The sequence below is a fragment of the Tachypleus tridentatus genome, chromosome 2 (assembly GCF_004210375.1).
Source record: "Tachypleus tridentatus isolate NWPU-2018 chromosome 2, ASM421037v1, whole genome shotgun sequence".
In the NCBI taxonomy this organism is placed as follows: Eukaryota; Metazoa; Arthropoda; class Merostomata; order Xiphosura; family Limulidae; genus Tachypleus; species Tachypleus tridentatus.
This window is the reverse complement of record NC_134826.1, coordinates 18,000,255-18,021,601: the sequence shown is the minus strand read 5'-3', so window position 1 is coordinate 18,021,601 and position 21,347 is coordinate 18,000,255. Positions and strand designations below refer to the sequence as shown.

At 31.9% G+C, this 21,347-nt stretch overlaps 1 long non-coding RNA gene across 1 annotated transcript in view; it reads left to right on the top strand.

Moving 5' to 3' along the window:
• The first annotated feature begins 205 nt into the window (after window positions 1-205).
• LOC143238997 (uncharacterized) overlaps window positions 206-21,347 on the top strand; it is a 32,683-nt gene continuing 11,541 nt past the window's right edge. The window contains exon 1 of the long non-coding RNA XR_013020900.1: window positions 206-320. This is a non-coding gene — a long non-coding RNA (uncharacterized LOC143238997). The remainder of the gene's footprint in view (window positions 321-21,347) is intronic.

Here is a 21,347-nt window from a genome sequence, read left to right as displayed (position 1 = left end):
TATTTTTATCCGATTCTTAAATTCTATCCGATTTTCAATTTGATCGAAACACAAGTTAATTACACAGCTTAAGAAAATACATTTACAAACAAAACAATTCAACTATAGCAGAGCGAGAAACCAATAGAACAACTGAATATTTCTTGGTAAAACCATACAGACAATAGTGACAGCGAACCATTCCAGTGACGTCACTGGCTTCATAATCATCACACGGTCATGGACAGGAAAGTTGGCAAAATCTTTGTGGGAACAAAGCTTCTTCTTTGCGGGATGTGGCTGTACTTACTTACGATGGATCTTACTAGGAAGCAGTACAGGTAAGAAGTAATTTATATATATTAATCATAAGGTTTTTAGAAGAATATGTAATAAGTCCTAACTTCGTATCACAGAGCGCGTAACTTGAAACTTCATTTGTATAATCAACACCAGAAAGATATTTTAGCCCTCGTCTTCTTTGTCATTGTTCTTGTGTAACAGAGAATGAAGTCACATTTCGATATGACTGTAATGTTATTATTGTATCGACTTGTCTCTGTCAATATATATTGTGCTTCTGCCAGCTGCCTTTGTACTACAGATCAGCAGTTCGAGATATGATGAAGTTTCCAGACTGCGGTTTATACAAGATTAGATTCTGGGAGCTAGAAGTACTTTGTTGTTTTTACTCCATGAAGGAGCGAATGTTATTCGTCGTTACTAATTTCAGCTAATAAAATCAACCAATAAGAATCAAAAGATACCATTTTGAAATTATCAGATAAGTTATCTAATATCTAACAACACCAACGAATGGTTTAAATAAAGGCTTACAAAACTGATGCGTTCATAAAGCATGCGAATCGTACGTAAAAAGTTCTTGAGCGATTAGGTAAAGTTCATGTGCTTCAAATGTTTGCTGACATTTGTCTGAAATGAACATCAAACACTACCCAAGCTTTTGGGAAGGATACGTCAGTGATATTAATGTCAAAACTTTTGATTTCCTTGTTTAATTTTCTTTCAAGTCCTCCTAGCGTTAAATTCGAGTAAGTTTTATATTCATTACAAACCTTAAAGTATCTTCAACAAAACGTTTCTAAGTATTTGTCATCTCATATGAAATAAGCGAAGTTTCTCTCAACTAAAAGTTTGATTGTTATTAATATACACATATGTGACGTAAACCTTGGTATGCAACAATGGTATAATATATACGTAAACCTAAATAATACAGTTAAAATATTGTTAAAAAACAACAACTTTAAACGCTGGACTTCGTGTTACCGTTTCGTTTTTAAATCACTATGAAACATTGGTTTCGACTGTTCTAGGTAGAAAGTATCGTATTCTATATTAATCAAGCCAAGATTGAACGTTAATAACACTTGCTATTGAAAACAAACCACTCAATTCAAGGAACATAGATGTATCGCAAACCTAAAGACAAGCCACACGTTATTAATAATATAAACGATAAATTTATACCACACTTTGAAAAGGCATTCTAAGAAATATGCAATGATATGGAAAGTATACATTTACAGTATCATGTGCTCTATAAATTCTAGTGATAGTATACGTCTAGTGATAGCTTTCAGGTGAAAAATCAAGCCTAACTATTGAACGTTATCCCAATCTAATTAATTCTATTAAGTTGAACCTAGACCAGTGTCAAACTAAGTGCTTCTGGTACCATTTTGTCTTATAGACTGTATTCGTCGATTTTTCTTAAGACTCTCACTCCTAGTAGTTTCTAACTTAACTTATTCTTATAAGTTTGATCACATCGAATGAACAGAGTTTACCTTTTACATAATAAAACACAAGTTAAGTAGTTTGAACTTTACTGGATGTGTTATTTACCCAGGCAGGTGATCTCTCCTCGGACGATTCAACAAACTTAGCTTCCTCGTCTTAGGACTGACTGTTTGTCGCAGTCGTTGGAAACCTACCTTACGTGGCGTTTCTTGTTTTATACACAGAGTAGGAAGTTGAAAACCTTACTTTATAAAAAGTTTCTTTCGACACATCAATGACACCTTATCAGATGTAATATAACCGACCTTAAACAGGTTTGCACAGTTATATTATTTCCTGCTCAGGACTAGGGCGTGTCTTGTCTTTTGTGGAGCTTACGTTAGTAGTAATGAAGTTAGCGTATATGATTTTGAAACACTATATTATTTTGCACATACAAGAACATTAGAAATGTTCAACTCTCCAAAAACAGCCTCAAACCAATAACTTTCGTGATTCGTAGCTTCCACAAGAATCATACTTAAATCGACAGTTTACGTTTTCAGCTGGAATCTATTTCATTTTCATGTGTAATAAATTACTTGAGTTTTCAGCATAACACAGAATAATAAGTTGTATTTAATTACCTATAAACCCTCATATCTATAAAAGGATCTGTTTATTTATGACGGTTTGAGATTAATTTACTGTATTTTTTATGCTTAGCAATATCACAGAAACTAAACATCCAAACCATGACAACTTTATGTGCACATGCGAATTCGGAATAGAAATTGTATCTTTCTTCGTAACAACGAAAAATAAAACGGATTTGTTTTCAAAAGCAATGTGTTCCTCGAAGCTCACTTCACATCTAATTTTTTTTTTTTTTATCTTTAGGCCTCCGTCATAAAGAAATATTCTAACACTAGTTCCAGTGGTTACAAATTTCGGATAGAAATTGAGTAAATCTGAAAACTATATCTGATCGTTCATGGACTTTAACCGTCTAATAATGACTGGACTTTTTTTTTTTTTTACATTTCAGTTGACTTTCGGTTTCACGCAGAATACGTATTGAAATTCAGTCGTACGAAACTGTAATTTATAGAAGTCACCTAAATATTTCGTTGTGAACATTCTCGATATATACAGATTATGAACGATTGTCAGAGACTACAACATAAATCTGGAAGAGATAGAATTAATTATCAATACATTGAAGGGAAAACTTCTTCTGCATGTTGCTTGAAAAGACAGAATTCGGTTAAGGAACCTAAAGCACATGTGTGACAAGACTGGCTGAAGGTCCACTAACTTATATATTTGCGAATAGAATAATTCATTTGATAGTATAAGTAATAAATATTACAAGTTTTAAGGAATATGTAGATTGGAGTTCATCGTACTATGTTCCACTCTCCTTTTTACATGGTTCTGCATGGCCAGGTGGTTGAGGAACTCGGCTCGTAATCCGAGAGTCACGGGTTTGAATCCCCGTCACACCAAATATGCTCGCTCTTTCAGCCGTGGAAGCGTTATAATGTGTCGGTCAATCCCATTATTTGTTAGTAAAAGAGTAGCCCAATAGTTGGCGGTGGGTGGTGATGACTACCTGCCTCTCCTCTAGTCTTACACTGTTGAATTAGGGACGGCTAGCGCAGATAGCCTTCGTGTAGCATTGCGCGAAATTCAAAACACACCATTTTTTTTATGAATAATCCAATCAGATTTGAAGTTGAGAATAAATCGCATTCGCGCGACTTTAAACTTGGAGATTTGTCTTACACACATGAATACCAGAACTAATATAGAACAGGTGTATGTTACTACTGTCTCTTGTAGTCTTGCAAGTAATGCATTTTAAAGTGCTTTATTCGACTGGTTAATACGCTTTACTGTAGATTACGTGGCTTTACTGGAGAAATGTAATATTCAAACTCTTATAGAAGTTCATCAGTCTAAAAACGCACACAGTTGTCATTGTATTCTTATTAGTCGCTTACTAAAATATTTAAATAAATCACAACACGTGAAGTCACAAGAAAACTGATAAACTAGACCTGCTTCGCTGTGCACACATATTTTTTAATCTGAATTCATCGGGATAATATTTTATTTTTACACTTTTCACAAAGAGTTCAGGTTCAAAACGATTTCTGTTTCATATTTTGATGAAAGAGATACGAATTTATCTAATCTTATTAGCTGCAGCAGCTCATGAACTAATTCAACATATTACAGGAGATATTTATTGGACTTTATTCTATTTAGATTCACAATAACATACGGCTCTGTTTATTTTCAGTATATACATGTATATTATTATATATTATTACATATGTATATTACCGTATTATAAACTTAAAATATAGATTATACAGTGTACTAAGGTATAGCAACAGAAACGTAAGATTATAATAATTCTAGACCGTATACGTATATATATATATGTATATAAAGCTGAACTATTTGATATTCCTGAGTATACACAGCGTATTTTTAAAAAATCAGTATTATTAATGAGTAAACAAATCTAACTGATAATAAATAAACAGCAAATATTTACGTTATTCATTTTTTCCACAAACAGAAACGTAAATGACTTTACAATAATACTCTGCAGTGATACCAACAACAAACTACCAAGCTATTGATATTAGTATATGACATTACAATAATACTCTACAGTAATACCAACAACAAACTACCAAGCTATTGATATTAGTAAATGACGTTATAATAGTACTCTACAGTAATACCAACAACAAACTACCAAGTTATTGATATTAGTAAATGACGTTACAATAATACTCTACAGTAATACCAACAACAAACTAACAAGCTATTGATATTACTAAATGACGTTATAATAATACTCTACAGTAATACCAACAACAAACTACCAAGCTATTGATATTACTAAATGACGTTACAATAATACTCTACAGTAATACCAACAACAAACTACCAAGCTATTGATATTACTAATTGACGTTACAATAATACTCTACAGTAATACCAACAACAAACTACCAAGCTATTGATATTACTAAATGACGTTATAATAATACTCTACAGTAATACCAACAACAAACTACCAAGCTATTGATATTAGTAAATGACGTTATAATAATACTCTACAGTAATACCAACAACAATCTACCAAGCTATTGGTATTACTAAATGACGTTATAATAATACTCTACAGTAATACCAACAACAATCTACCAAGCTATTGATATTAGTAAATGACGTTATAATAATACTCTACAGTAATACCAACAACAAACTACCAAGTTATTGATATTAGTAAATGACGTTATAATAATACTCTACAGTAATACCAACAACAAACTACCAAGCTATTGATGTTACTAATTGACGTTATAATAATACTCTACAGTAATACCAACAACAATATACCAAGCTATTGATATTAGTAAATGACGTTATAATAATACTCTACAGTAATACCAACAACAAACTACCAAGCTATTGATATTACTAAATGACGTTATAATAATACTCTACAGTAATACCAACAACAAACTACCAAGCTATTGATATTACTAAATGACGTTATAATAATACTCTACAGTAATACCAACAACAAACTACCAAGCTTTTGATATTAGTAAATGACGTTATAATAGTACTTTACTGAGACTTGAGCACGCATGTATTGAACAGTAATGCTTAGGTGTTTGATGTATTCATAGATTTAAAAAATGTCCTATTGAGAGACAGTGGTATTCACATCATAGTATAAGTGTAGCATGCTGTTCTAAAGACCTAAACTAAACCTCAACTAATTCCAACTGGTATTCTTTCATATATATATATATATAAATAAAAACGGTAGACATGGGCGTTTTAATATGTAGGTGTATTAATATCCTGATGCGGCCAGATAGTATCTATCATACTAGAGTCATTATAATGTCATTTGTATATTTATTTTAATTCTACAGTGCGGAACAGTATCTTAGGTTTCTCCACAATGTTTCTTTAACTCAGATTTTTAGATACGTTTTCAAGTAAAATAATTAATAAAGATTTGTAGTAGAACGAGTTGTAAAAATAGTATGATTTCAGAAAGCTACTCTTTAATTTGTATGTCATGTATATTGTACTTGTTAGTTTTATCCATAAGAAAGATTTATTTCTATTGAATGATAATCTCCATAAGATTAAATTATTTTTTCCTAATTTCTTGTGCAACTTTTCCTTTCACATTACTAAAAGCAGTTACAATAATAAACTGTAGAAAAACCAGTAACAAACTACCATGTTATTATTATTAGTAAAATACGTTACAGTAACACTTTACAGAAACACCAACAATAAACTACCACGCTTTTTTATATCAGTAAAATACGTTACAGTAATACTCTAAAGTTACAACAACAAACTACCATGTTATTCATGTCAGTAAAATAGTTACAGTAATACTCTACAGACACAACAACAAACTATCATGTTATTCATGTCAGTAAAATAGTTACAGTAATACTCTAAAGTTACAACAACAAACTACCATGTTATTCATGTCAGTAAAATAAGTTACAGTAATACTCTACAGATATAGCAACAAACTACCATGTTATTCATGTCAGTAAAATACGTTACAGTAATACTCTAAAGATATAGCAACAAACTACCATGTTATTCATGTTAATAAACTAAGTTACAGTAATACTTTACAAATACAACAACAAACTACCATGTTATTCATGTCAGTAAAATAAGTTACAGTAATACTCTAAAGATATAGCAACAAACTACCATGTTATTCATGTTAATAAACTAAGTTACAGTAATACTTTACAAATACAACAACAAACTACTATGTTATTCATGTCAGTAAAATAGTTACAGTAATACTCTAAAGATATAGCAACAAACTACTATGTTATTCATGTCAGTAAAATACGTTACAGTAATACGCTACAGACACAACAACAAACTACCATGTTATTCATGTCAGTAAAATAAGTTACAGTAATACTTTACAAATACAACAACAAACTACCATGTTATTCATGTTAATAAAATAAGTTACAGTAATACTTTACAAATACAACAACAAACTACCATGTTATTCATGTTAATAAAAGATAATATAACAGTGCTTTGCAGTAACTCCACCAACAAAATGTAACGTTATTGTAATACGTAGACTTAATCTTATGAATGCTAGTGATTTCGCTATACAATTTAATCATATTTTATCAAAAGAACACGTTATGCGTTATTGTAGAGCACTTAAAGTGTAGATGTATAGTCCCTTTAATCAAACTTAATATTTTTCCGTAATTTGATTTCGTAATTTTTTTTTGAAATAGTATTAAAATGTAATTTTTCAGCAATAATTTACTTTTATCCGATCGTTCATAGGGATCTTCGTTTACGTGGAAGAAAAATCGTTTTATACCTAAGTATTTGTTAATTGAAACCTATACACCTAGTAGCACAAGTTACTTCACTTGCAGGCCTCACACGCTTAAGTCTATGCGTTTCTATAACTGTCTAGAAACCTCTGAGGATGTAGTTGTAAACCAACCCGTATCACACAGTAGGAGAAAGTAACAAAATGAAAGCGCGTAATACGAAGGAACTGTTTGATGAAGATTGAAACCATAGGAGTACAGACAATTATTCTTCGGTTTATTTACCTATCTGGATTTGGAGAAATAAGATAATTTACTTAGCCGTATAAATGTCGTAAAATTTACATAACTAAGATCGTACAGACAGGTGGAGTACAATCAATAAAGTTGAAGTTACCAGGCCTTACAAACTGCGAGATAAATAGGACAAAACCTATGTCATTTAACTGTCTAATTATCTTTACAAACTGTTTAGCATTTTATACGTTCCGACTAAATCACAGTATTAAGGTAATGATTTAGGAAGAGCGTTGATTATAACTGCTTACCTAGGTAAGTTGATAATTTCCAGACAGTAACAAGAGTCAGTTAACGTATTTATATTAGAAGGTATTCAGTGTGTCAAGGTTTAGTCATGAAACAACTCGCCTCAATCATCCGAAATAGAACAGCCTGGAACTAGTCATGTTTGAAATGGTTTTGTTTATTTGGTTTATTTTGTATTTCGCGCACAGTTACACGAGGGCTATCTGCACTAGTCGTCCCTAATTTAAGAGTTCAAATCTTGGGCTACTCTTTTACCAACGAATAGTAGAATTGATCGTAACATTATTATGCCTCCACAGTTGAAAGAGCGAGCATGTTTGGTGTGAGAGGGATTCGAACCCGCGACTCTGAGATTACGAGTCGAGTGATTTAACCGTCTAGCCATGCCGGGCCGTTTGAAATAATAAAATTTCACTAATAATGTAAAAAAACAATAACAGAAAGCTAATGTTTGGTTCGTTTCGTAGATAGTATTATAACCAAAATTGTTTATTTTATTTTGTCAGCAACAATTAAACATAAACTACAATATCACCTTCCTCTGTGTTTGTTGCTTTATAAATTCACGAAAAAGAACTTGAGCCCAAACATCTTGAGAAAATAAAACTCATTGTAGATTCCTGTCTCATCAAAAGATATTATTGAAATTTAACGGATACCGTATCCGTAATAACACACACATTAAATATCCAACCTATTGTATTGTCAGCTAATGTAGAACTTGTTTAAATTATTGGTTGTTCAGTATAAAATAGATCGAAAATAATCTATTGTTTTAATGGCACACTCCAGGATTTTAGACAACGTTCTAACACGAAAGTTTTATAAATTCGTTTTAATGTTATGCAGGTTTATTATTACACTACGTCGATTGCTATTTGTTACACACGTGTTATAAAATATAATCGAATTTTTATTTTAATTTCTCAATAATACATAGTTTGAAGTTTGCTCGAATTTATTCAACATCAATTAAAACGCTGTTTCGCACTATAAAAAAACATTACTGTGTTGTAACATTAGCTCAGTGGTTTAATAGGGTTGTTTAAAAACTCAGGAGAATTACATTCATGTCCGATGTTCCCCTTTAGTTCCATTTACAGAACTTTTGAATATGTGTGGTAAAGCCACGACGATTGTTGTCAATGAATTAAATAGTAAATGGTCAGTTACATCACGACCACCTAAAAAAACAAACAAACAGAAAAGCGTCTGTTGATAATACCACGTGTTTTCTTTTGAACACCACGTGTTTGTTTCTTTATCTTCGGCCATTATTAAAGATACGGGCCAATGGATCGCAGCCTTGTTAAGGCAAGCTATACACTGGCGTTTTAACGACAAAGTAAACTATTTCTATCACGTAAGGTATGTTTTACAAATAATTTAATTAATTTGTACAAGTAAGACTTGTTTTATATTGTATTAACGGAACATTGAGGACTAAGGAAGGGTAAACATATATGGGCATTAATAATGAACATATAAAATTAGAGTTTAACATCGTATGTGAGATAGAGTAAAAATACAGTATCTTAAAATGTAATCCAAATAAAGGCAAATACAAAATACACAATATATATTTATATCTGCGTATCTTGTCTTTGGATAAAATACATACATATATGTGATTTTTTAATCTTCAGTTTGGGTTATTTGCATCACCAACTCTCAGCACAGCTAACCAGTCAATTGTGCAGCCTAATTAATTAACTACAAACAACTGATTACTCTCACATGTTACATCTGACAGTTCTTAATCACGCCATTCTGGATGTAAACTGGTTCTATTAGCATCACTTTATCAAAGGAAAAGGTGTTCCTAACTACGCCATATTTGATGAAAACTAATAATTCTGTAACCAGATTACAAAATACGTCTGAGCAATATTTGTATCATTTAATAGTTTCCATGAATTTGATTAACCCTGAGTTCAATATGAAAACAAACACAATTGATATCAGAAACTCTTGTAATTTACAGAAATTTGCTGAATGCAGTTTTTAATAAAATAATTTTTTTTACGACGAAATTGTGCTTGATGGAGTTCCGATTATAAGAAATATTAATGTGTGCATGATGAAGCCAGATCACGTACGCCAGTTCATTAAACTAACTCTATAATAAGCTTTATGAATCGCGACCTTAGTAGCCGTAACTTTTAGTATGTGTAACTCATTTATTCAAATTAATATATGATATGTCTAATAAAGTAGAAATAAAAGGTAAGTTTTAAATATCTCATGAAGCAACTGAACTGCGGAAAAAAACATATACGCTCAGAATAATTACGAATGGCAAATCTTCTTACATATTCTTACTTATCAAAACATTTAATTAAATATCCAATTATCTTTGCTATACAATTATGTAATTAAGCAAAAACTATACAAAGGACTGTCTCTGCTCTGTCTACTACAGGTATCGAAACCTGATTTGTAGACGTCTTCTAAATTAAAGATACTGGTATTTAAGACTTTCATTCCAAAATTATTCGCAGAACTTCGTTCATCAGAAAACACGGTTTTCTCTGCGTAATCTCATAGTTTGATATTAAGTATTGATAACAGGTGGATAATGATGTCTAGACAGACTGTCGTGTCACAGAACATGATTAAACACCGTCTCGTGACCTTTAATGTATTCTACGATCTTAAGTTTATTTGCGTAAAATTAACGACAAACTCACTATCTATTATTCAGGTAAACAGATTCTCAGATTACGTACAAGCTGAAAGAACTATTTTCAGGGAAAAACAGGGCTAATTCTTTTTTTTTTACTTTTGCCCCATTTTTCACTGAAATGAATCCAATAAATAATATTTTGTTCTTGTTGTGTTTGTTTTCTTCTAAAGTTTTCATCGTTCAGTGAATAAATCGTAAACAGCTGTTGACAGCGGTAAACATAAATTATCAAAACCTGATCTACTTCGTTGGAACATACTGTAGCAAGGGATACAGTTGTTTGGAATTTATGATAAAATTATCTAATTCTTAAGACTGGAGTTAAAAATAAAGAAACAAGTTAATGATTGGGATATCTTAGTACGATAAATAACAACACAAACAATTAAAACATGTTAAAATTTACAGTACATTGAATAATCAGGCAACTTAGATCTCTATGCATAAGATATCGTATGAAATGCAGTGAACGTTTTATAACATTCTGGATATTTTGGTACCTATTTATTCACGTATGAACGTTTTATAACATATGGTACCTATTTATTCACGTAATGATAAGACTATTTTTACGTATGGAAGACGTAAAATTAAAGATATTAATATAGTTGGTTAGTAACGTTTCTGGGTCAGTAAGAGATAATAGAAATATTGTAAAGGAATAATACACTGTAAGTGATTTATAATAAGAACTGATTTTACCCAAAACGCCCTCTCCAGTGGCACAGCTGTACGTCTGTAGACTTAAAACGCTAGAAACCGGGTTTCGATACCCGTGGTAGGCGGAGCACAGATTTGCCCCTGTGAAAAACTCGTGGAATGATAATACAATAGAGTGAATTCCATTGTTTTCGCCACCAGCTACCAATCTATGAGGTATATAACGGAACATTATGGTAACGGTATGTATGGCGACTAATCATGTTTTAGGCTATAAATGTTTTTAGCCATGAAAACCAATAAGATGAGTGCTCAGGATTTCTCTCCGTAACTTTAACAAGTTCGATGATATCATTGGAAACCTTTAACATATTTTGAAATTATAATAAAGAACGTAAAACCAATACACTGTATTTTAAAGTAGGTTATTGTTGTTGATCCAGTAATCCAGAAAGTTTTAAAAACAAATCCGTAACGAATAATGGCTGAACATGTCAAACAGCAACAGAACATGGTAAATAGTAACAGAACACAGTAACTAATAACAAAACATGGTAAATAGTAACAAAACACAGTAAATAATAACAAAACATGGTAAATAGTAACAGAACACAGTAAATAATAACATAACATGACAAATAGCAACAGAACACAGTAAATAATAACAAAACATGGCATATAGTAACAGACCATGGTAAACAGTTACAGAACATGACAAATAGTAACACAACATGGTAAATAGTAACAGAACATAGTGAACAGTGACGGAAATGAACAATAGTAATGAAGCATAGCAAATAGTAATACAATCTACGGTTAACCGTAACGTAACATGACTAATTGTAACAGAATTAGTAACACAATTAATAACAGTAATGGAACATGGTAAACAACAATAGAACATGATGAACATTTACACATTAATTACGTCCTATTATCAGATACTGAGGACTTCATGTCGCTTACACGCGAGGTTCAGTGTATGAAAACACAACTAAGCCTTGTTTATAATGGAATATATGAATTTCTTAATATCTTCTTTGTAACTGATTAATAAAAGTGCATAATTATTGTTCCGTCTGAGGAGATTAGCACACTGTTTATATTTGCGCTGATACTAAGTATTGTTATTTGTTATTTTTGAAATCGGAGAAATTCTCACTTTGAATATTTTTTGTATGATATTAAACGATGGCTTTAATACATTTGTACAACTGTTTTATTTGAAAAGTAATGTTCATTGTTCCAATCACAATTTTAAGGTTTCCATCTTGCTGATATAAAGTAGTTTAGTTGCTTTATCTCGCATGGGATTACGCGGCAAAGTTGTCTCTTTGGCATTTTTTTATTCCTTTATTAAAGAAACTCAGAATAACTATAACATTCTATTCAATTATAGAAACAAAAGAACGAAACGCCAATTTTTATTATACAACATTTCATCGTCTTGTAATGATGCCCATTACATTTCTTGGAACATTTTTGTTACTTCTCAGGTGGGTAAGTTCAATAATGGTCTAGACAGTTAATTATAATTAAAACACCAGGTACCTCAATTTACACGTTAATATCACATGTTTATTGTTAACATTAGATAAATCGTAAGATACGTTGGTTTAGGTTGTAACATGACTGACGAGAATATAATCAAGCTTATTTTTATGTTAAGTTACGTATTTATTTCAGGTGTGAAACTTATTATCAGAGAGTGGTTAACTTTTCTGGCTAATTTCCTCGCGCACATTTCCCAGCTAAGCTATTGTTTAGCAGTTAGGTTTAACCCTAACCAGAGATTTGAGACTCTATAAAATGGTACAAGTAATCCTTAGAAAGCAGTCTTCTTGTTGTATGTATCGTCCTTATATAGCCCATTCAGTCTTTACTGAATATACAGTCTGTACAAGTCATTTTATATTTTCATATGAAATTATGAATATTTCTTTATAGACTTTACATAGCTTTAATAAGCTGTTATAGATTCCTACACACAACTATATTTATTTATATACGTCGTCTCTATCTATTGAAAATACACCTTTTTAAACTTCCATACAGATCTGTGTGTCCAAGCATGCACTTTTTGGTGCATAAATACATACTTATGTGTTGATGCAACCCAAACAGACCTTTCTGGACCCCCACATAAAGATATGCATGGTTCTAATATTACCCAAAAAGGACCTTGTATACCCAATATAAAGCTATGACTAGTTCTCAAACAGGACTTTCTATACTGTCAGATAAAGACCTGTATTATATTAGTCTTTACGATTCAAACATATCTGTCTGGACTCTAACATAAAGCTGTAGTCCTCATATAACTCAAATCAGACCTATCGATCTAAGTTCTCACTTAAAGCTACAGTCCTCATATAAATCAGAGGACATTTTATGCTGTTAGACAGAGCTGTGTGCTATTCTCGCCTTTTCATAATTCAAAAGAGTTGTCCAGACTGTTACATAATTCTTATATATCCCAAAGAGGACTTTCTATACTGTCATATAAAGACATTTATTTTTCTGGTCCTCATACACTTGAAACAGACCTAACGTCCCATATAAAATAATGTATCCTAGCTATGTAAGATTCACAGACTTTTATATACTTTATATGTCAGCTTCATGTGAACTGAGTGTATGCATACAACTCTGCAACTTTGTTTGTAATTAGTTATGTTGTATGTATTACAGTATACTGTTGAAGACAAAAGAGAAATGTAAGTAGTGACAAAAAGTTAAGTGAGGCTAACTACACGTAGCAGCATACGTCTGTACAAATTTGTTGTCACCGTATTATCGTCAGCCGGTTTCCTTCCTTTATAATTGACTTACGAAAGGAACGAAAACATGAGTTTATTGTTTTCTAATTTACACTTTACATATAAGCATAAACTGTGTATCCGTTTACAGAGACGCTTTCAACGATGCACTGTTATATCTAACCTTATTTTATATTTTTACTACGATACAAGTTCTCATATTTATATTGCTATGCATTAGCATTAGTATATAAGTTTATTCCATATGTATGTTTAAGAAACGGTTTCGTTTTTATATTACTGTGTATTCATGCGTAAGATTACGTACTTTATAATTCATCGACTTTATAAATAGGTAATTCATTGTCTTTTTGCTGTTTATTAATGCACATGTTGTTTGCAAACTTTTATTTACTTAAACACGTGTGTTATTGTTACTGATAGAAAACATACTTTTTCACCCGGCCATGCCGGGCCGACAGTAAGCTCTGTAAAACGTGTAATATCATTCATCGAAATTTATTAATAGATAATCTAATTCGACCACTTAACACGTGTTTGTTGTATAGTGGCTTGAAATGTTAGCTTTCATGTGTAGGAATATTACGTCATACTGTTAAAAGTAATTTATTTTTACAGTTCAGCCATTGGTATGCACATCCATAAAAACTTCAATTTTTTTTTATTGCTGTAAATTTAAGGACATAATGAATTTTCTTGCGCTAACAAACACACTCCGCCATTTCTCGCTGCTTGACTCCATTCGGCCCGTTACGAGCAACAGCCCTCCTCTAACGGAATAAAGCTGGTAGACTTGATATAAACATGTACATCCGGGTTCCCGTTGGCGTCCAGATATTACGTGGTGGCCCGCCACAAGACTAGTTGCGGGTTCCCTGGTGTACAGCCGCAGTGGTTACCGTGCTGGTGGAACGAGCAGCAGTCACTAACTGTGCTGGTCCTTTTCAGTGCGTACCTTTGCACTTAGAAATCTTTGTCCAACCGCCAAGGTTTAAGCTGCAACTCTGCATTCTGTATTAGCCGCAACGTAGAGAGGAGTACGGTAGAGACTCCTGCTCGTATACTGATTGTATCCTGAGTTGGATCTGCTTTCCGGTATACCTTCAGTATACGTAGCAGGCGACTCTAGGTTTCGTCCAAAGAATTCAAACGCCGACTCTGTTAAAGACTGCGACAGCAGAGAGTCGTATGTTGACAAACTGCACCTTTCTTTTGTCGTCTCCCTCTATCAAAATCAGCGAATTCTGAACGATCCGTTTTACGTTGGTCGTTAGAGATCTGGACGAAGGAACAGAACAAAAAGACGGGATTAGAAGAAAAAAAAATCTTTGCGAGTTTAACGTGTTTCGAGACAAAGACAAGAAAATTAGTATGTTCTATAATTACAGTTATCTGATACCAAAAGAAAGTATCTGCTATTTCAGACTAACCTGTTTGAGTGTGAAAACTTCACTCCGACCGAGAGAAAGACTACGCGCCAATCTGCTCGTTCGAAGTCGAGCTATATGAAGAGCAATTCTTGGTTGAAGAGACGCCCGCAGGGTGGATGTCCTTAGTGCTGGACGGCTGCAGAGTGAGATTTCCTCCTGGGAGTGTCTCCTTTTACCACTTCTATTCAGTGAAACTTTAAAGCATGCACTGTGCGCTGTCACAAAGAAAGAACATCAAACATGGTGAACACTGCAGTGGGAACTTCAACCCAAGCGTCAAACTGACTCGAGTGGGCCTAACTGCTGTCACACGAAGAGGGGGAAGGCCAATAGACGTCACCGGAAGAGCAGTGATGAAGTGGTTCCCTTAACTGCTGCCAGATGGCAGTAAGGGGGATGCTGCTTTCCGAGAATTTGTTAGAAATTGGCTCCATTTCCTTTGTATGATTCAACAACGTCCATATTCATAACTGGTATTGAGTATAGAACACCATATAAACAATTTTACACGTGTTTAATAAGTGCGGTAGTTTCACGCAATACTTGGTATTAAGTGCATGGTAAAAAAAAATTGTCTTTTTTTTTTGCACAGACTACTTAACATTTTATTTAACAACTATTGATAATTCTGTATACGCTTTTGATGTATATATAAAAAAAGATGAGTTGCTTGTGATGAAACTGTTTTATACACACACGAAAACTTGATAATGTTTCTGGTACATTTTTTCGAGGTAAGTAACACAACTTTACAGAGCGGCGATGCTGAGAGGCGGTGCCTGTAACATCTGGAAGCGCGGTGCATAGTAATTGGTTTTAGGCATGCTGGGGCCCTATAAATCTGTCTGTGCCTCACCTCATTGACCTGAGGCTTTAGATATGTACTACTGATAAGAAAAAGAAGGCGGTTCCGAATGCCATTCAAGAATAAAAGGCGGAGCTTTTGGTTCTTATAGAAAAAAATTAACACCAATCAGAGTAGTCTTGCTCAGACGACCTTATTGAGGACGCTAATACTGACGTATTCGACCAAAGTAGCGGTAAAATCCGTTGAAGTCAGTTAGTTCTACTTGAATAATTTTATTACTACTAATATCATATGATAAAATAGTAAAAAAAAATATATATATATATATATACATTGAATGAAAATATTAATTTGTTTTATTTGTTTTTTGTTATCACGATACGTAGATAATTAAATAACACCCATAACTAATTAATTATATAATCTAATGTACCATTCTCAGGTGGAACAGTGGTACGTTTACGGGCTTAAAACTCTAAACCCCGGGGTTCAATTTCATATCAGATAACCCAATGTGGTTATGTTCTTAAATGAACATATATAAGCATAATCTACTGTGTAATATCGTTTTATCGTAAGCTTCTATGTAGTGTTATCCAGATAAACCGCTTTATTAGGAACTGTGTAACTAAAATATTTAGTCACACATTATAATTACAGGATAACCATTTGATACAATTTTAAGGATAAGTTTTGTACAGCCTATCTTAGTTACTTCTTATACTGCTACAAAATATATACATTTCTATGGAATGTATTTTTATGATACTATCATCCAGATAAATCACTATATAGATTTATTTTTCCTTGCTACAGTGTTTCCTTAATGTTACTTCATAATTAAATAGCGTTGTTTTTGTCGTACTCATTTCTATTTTTAAGTTACTCACTTGTGACAACATAGTGACAGTTTCATGATACATCTTCACTCTTCTTTCTTATTAACACCATTACGCCCCCTAGTGGCTCACTGTTAAGCTTATGTTTGAAAATGCAGTGTTTGATTTTTATTATGGATACTGCGCGAAGAAACTTATTGTGCCGTTTTGTGTTTAAATGCAAGAGAATCACCTACGGTAAAGAAAACTGCTGAAAAAATTAACTGGTTATTCAATGTTCTGCCGTAGTTGTAATATTTTAAAATATTGTGCAATAGTTGAGGAAAGCATAGCTGGTTATTGATTATGTTATTTGGTAAGAATATAAATACCCAACTCTTGGTTGTTCAAATATAAATTCTAATTTTATATATTATAGGTATTATATATCTATCGTATGTAACTCTTTCGGCTAAATATAATTATAATCGCAGTATGATTTTGATTGGATATTTTCGTTAAAGACAGCAGGTGCTATTGTGTAAAGTATATTCCATTTATTATTTATGCATATATATAATTTCATTGAATTAAATGCAACTACAACTACAGTAATATTTTTTTTGGCTGTTTATATGCCAGCGTTGAAAACAATATTTTAAAAAATAAAGTTTTACGCAAAAAATATTATATTTCTGAAAGCTAGAATATCACCAAATAGACTGAACGTGTTTGAGTAATAAATATTATTGTAAGACTCAGATAACGACGTCTAGTGACACTTGTTGAAATATATTCACAATGTAAATAGGGCTCATTAGTTATTACAGTTTTGACAGTCGATTAATAATAAGATATCTTCTCGCATTTCTTCTTCAGTTGTACGATCTCTTGAATACTTGAGTAAAGAACAGTCTGTTACTTCCTGTGTTTTAACCAACACTCTAGATGCCTAATTTGAACCATTTTTAGATTTCAGTCTAACAGCACATTTGCATCAGGTGTTGCTACTGTCTTCAGCCTAACAGCACATTTGCATCAGGCGTTGCTATCGTTTTTAGTCTAACAGCACATTTGCATCAGGTGTTGCTACTGTCTTCAGCTTAACAGCACATTTGCATCAGACGTTACTATCGTTTTTAGTCGAACAGCACATTTGCATCAGACGTTACTACCGTTTTTAACCTAACAGATCATTTGCATCATTCCTCGCTACCATTGTTAACATAACAATGCAGTTGATAAGTTGTTTGTGAAATAGCTAAAGTAATGTAGCTAAATGTATTCAAATTCAGGCAGTCTTATCTTAGCAACGCGAAATAGATTTCTTCTTAATGGAAATATTATGCTGTTTTAGCTTTGATTAAGTTATAAAAATAAAACTTCCGTCAACAAAGAAACAGTAAAACTGATAAAAATCATTTTGTGAGTGAAGTTTCTACTTCAAATACTCATTTTGTTTTCACTAATCTGTTGGAATGAGGTGTTGGAAAGAAATAGTTATTACTTTAACATTAAAAACATAGTAAGAATACACAACATCACGTATCAAAGAACATCAGGTTTGTGTTGTATATTATTTTTATAAATGTATGAAGCGTACTGAAATAAGAATACACAACATCACGTATAAAAGAGCATCATGTTTGTGTTGTATATTATTTTTATAAATGTATGAAGCGTACTGAAATAAGAATACACAACATCACGTATCAAAGAACATCAGGTTTGTGTTGTATATTATTTTTATAAATGTATGAAGCGTACTGAAATAAGAATACACAACATCACGTATAAAAGAGCATCATGTTTGTGTTGTATATTATTTTTATAAATGTATGAAACGTACTGAAATAAGAATACACAACATCACGTATTAAAGAGCATCATGTTTGTGTTGTATATTATTTTTATAAATATATGAAGCGTACTGAAATAAGAATACACAACATCACGTATCAAAGAGCATCAGGTTTGTGTTGTATATTATTTTTATAAATGTATGAAACGTACTGAAATAAGAATACACAACATCACGTATCAAAGAGCATCAGGTTTGTGTTGTATATTATTTTTATAAATGTATGAAGCGTACTGAAATAAGAATACACAACATCACGTATAAAAGAGCATCATGTTTGTGTTGTATATTATTTTTATAAATGTATGAAACGTACTGAAATAAGAATACACAACATCACGTATTAAAGAGCATCATGTTTGTGTTGTATATTATTTTTATAAATATATGAAGCGTACTGAAATAAGAATACACAACATCACGTATCAAAGAGCATCAGGTTTGTGTTGTATATTATTTTTATAAATGTATGAAACGTACTGAAATAAGAATACACAACATCACGTATAAAAGAGCATCATGTTTGTGTTGTATATTATTTTTATAAATGTATGAAGCGTACTGAAATAAGAATACACAACATCACGTATTAAAGAGCATCAGGTTTGTGTTGTATATTATTTTTATAAATGCATGAAACGTACTGAAATAAGAATACACAGCATCACGTATTAAAGAGCATCAGGTTTGTGTTGTATATTATTTTTATAAATGTATGAAACGTACTGAAATAAGAATACACAACATCACGTATTAAAGAGCATCATGTTTGTGTTGTATATTATTTTTATAAATATATGAAGCGTACTGAAATAAGAATACACAACATCACGTATCAAAGAGCATCAGGTTTGTGTTGTATATTATTTTTATAAATGTATGAAACGTACTGAAATAAGAATACACAACATCACGTATAAAAGAGCATCATGTTTGTGTTGTATATTATTTTTATAAATGTATGAAGCGTACTGAAATAAGAATACACAACATCACGTATTAAAGAGCATCAGGTTTGTGTTGTATATTATTTTTATAAATGTATGAAACGTACTGAAATAAGAATACACAGCATCACGTATTAAAGAGCATCAGGTTTGTGTTGTATATTATTTTTATAAATGTATGAAACGTACTGAAATAAGAATACACAGCATCACGTATAAAAGAGCATGAGGTTTGTGTTGTATATTATTTTTATAAATGTATGAAACGTACTGAAATAAGAATACACAACATCACGTATTAAAGAGTACCATGTTTGTGTTGTATATTATTTTTATAAATATATGAAGCGTAGTGAAATAAGAATACACAGCATCACATATTAAAGAGCATCAGGTTTGTGTTGTATATTATTTTTATAAATGTATGAAACTAAATCCTCCCAATAGGATAAACAAAATAAGATTCTTCATTAGCACCATCTATTGATCCTCAATAATGCTTTAACGCAGAAAGACCTAATTAGCCTTCCTGGCGTGAGTTCCACTAAATACATCACATAGAATAAATCTAGTAAATGTCTTCATTTTAAGTCTCGACAAAACATTTCCTAAGCATTCAACTAATAACCCAGGCCGTTGTTGGTTTTATTGTCTTAAAATGTTTACGTGCTCTACACTAAGTCCTGTACGCTGAATCCGAAAATGATATCCATTTTTCTCCAGCACGTACAGACTTTTCACAAAAAGTCATATCTAGTTTTACATAAATAAATAATCTTCATTAAAATCAGGTCGCAATTCGTGATGCGTAAAATGTTGACAACCGTCTGCTATAGATTTCTCTGGACTAATTGCGACGTGAGAGCTTTATCCATCGTTCTATAGGCCAAACATAATAAAATATGTTCACTTTGGTAAATGAAATAATAACTTGGTCTAAGTAAGAGCTTTTATTATTATTACTTATTATTATTCCCAATTTGTAAAAAAAAAAAAGAATATTATTTTCAAAATCAGTGAACAACAGGAAATTCGTTATTGAAAACAAAATAACTTTCACGAACTTTAAATTCTCAGACTTCCTGAGTAATGAAGTGTTACTAAGTTCTGTTAAATTCATCACATGTGGCAGGTGTAGTAACTTCCATTAAAACTTCAACAGAAGGAAGAACTCATCAAACTTGTAATTCAACAACAATGTTTACTGAAACTGCCTTACTAGAAGGATCTAGCAAAAGTTTATAGTATATTCTACTAATTTTCACCGGGCATTCTGTTATACGGAACGTATTAATACTTTTCAACATTCATAAACATACATAGATATCACCTATTGATTTTTTATCTTAGCTATCTACCAGTTTGCATATTAGAAACGACCACTGAATTGTCCTCTGTCTTTCTTAACCATAATCAAGTCTCATACCGTGTTTCTTCGAAAATAAGACAGGGCTTATATTAATTTTCACTCCAAAATATGACACTAGGGCTTATTTTCGGGGGATGTCTTATTTTGATATATTAAAAAAATGAAGTTACAAAGTAAAACTATTAAACTAACCATTTAAAATAAACTATTATTAAACTATTAAACTAACTGATTAATACTTAAACAAACTAATTAACTAACTATTAAACTAATTAATAAATTAATTTTTTTTATTTCTTTCCTCTTCCTGCCACTCTTAACTAGGGC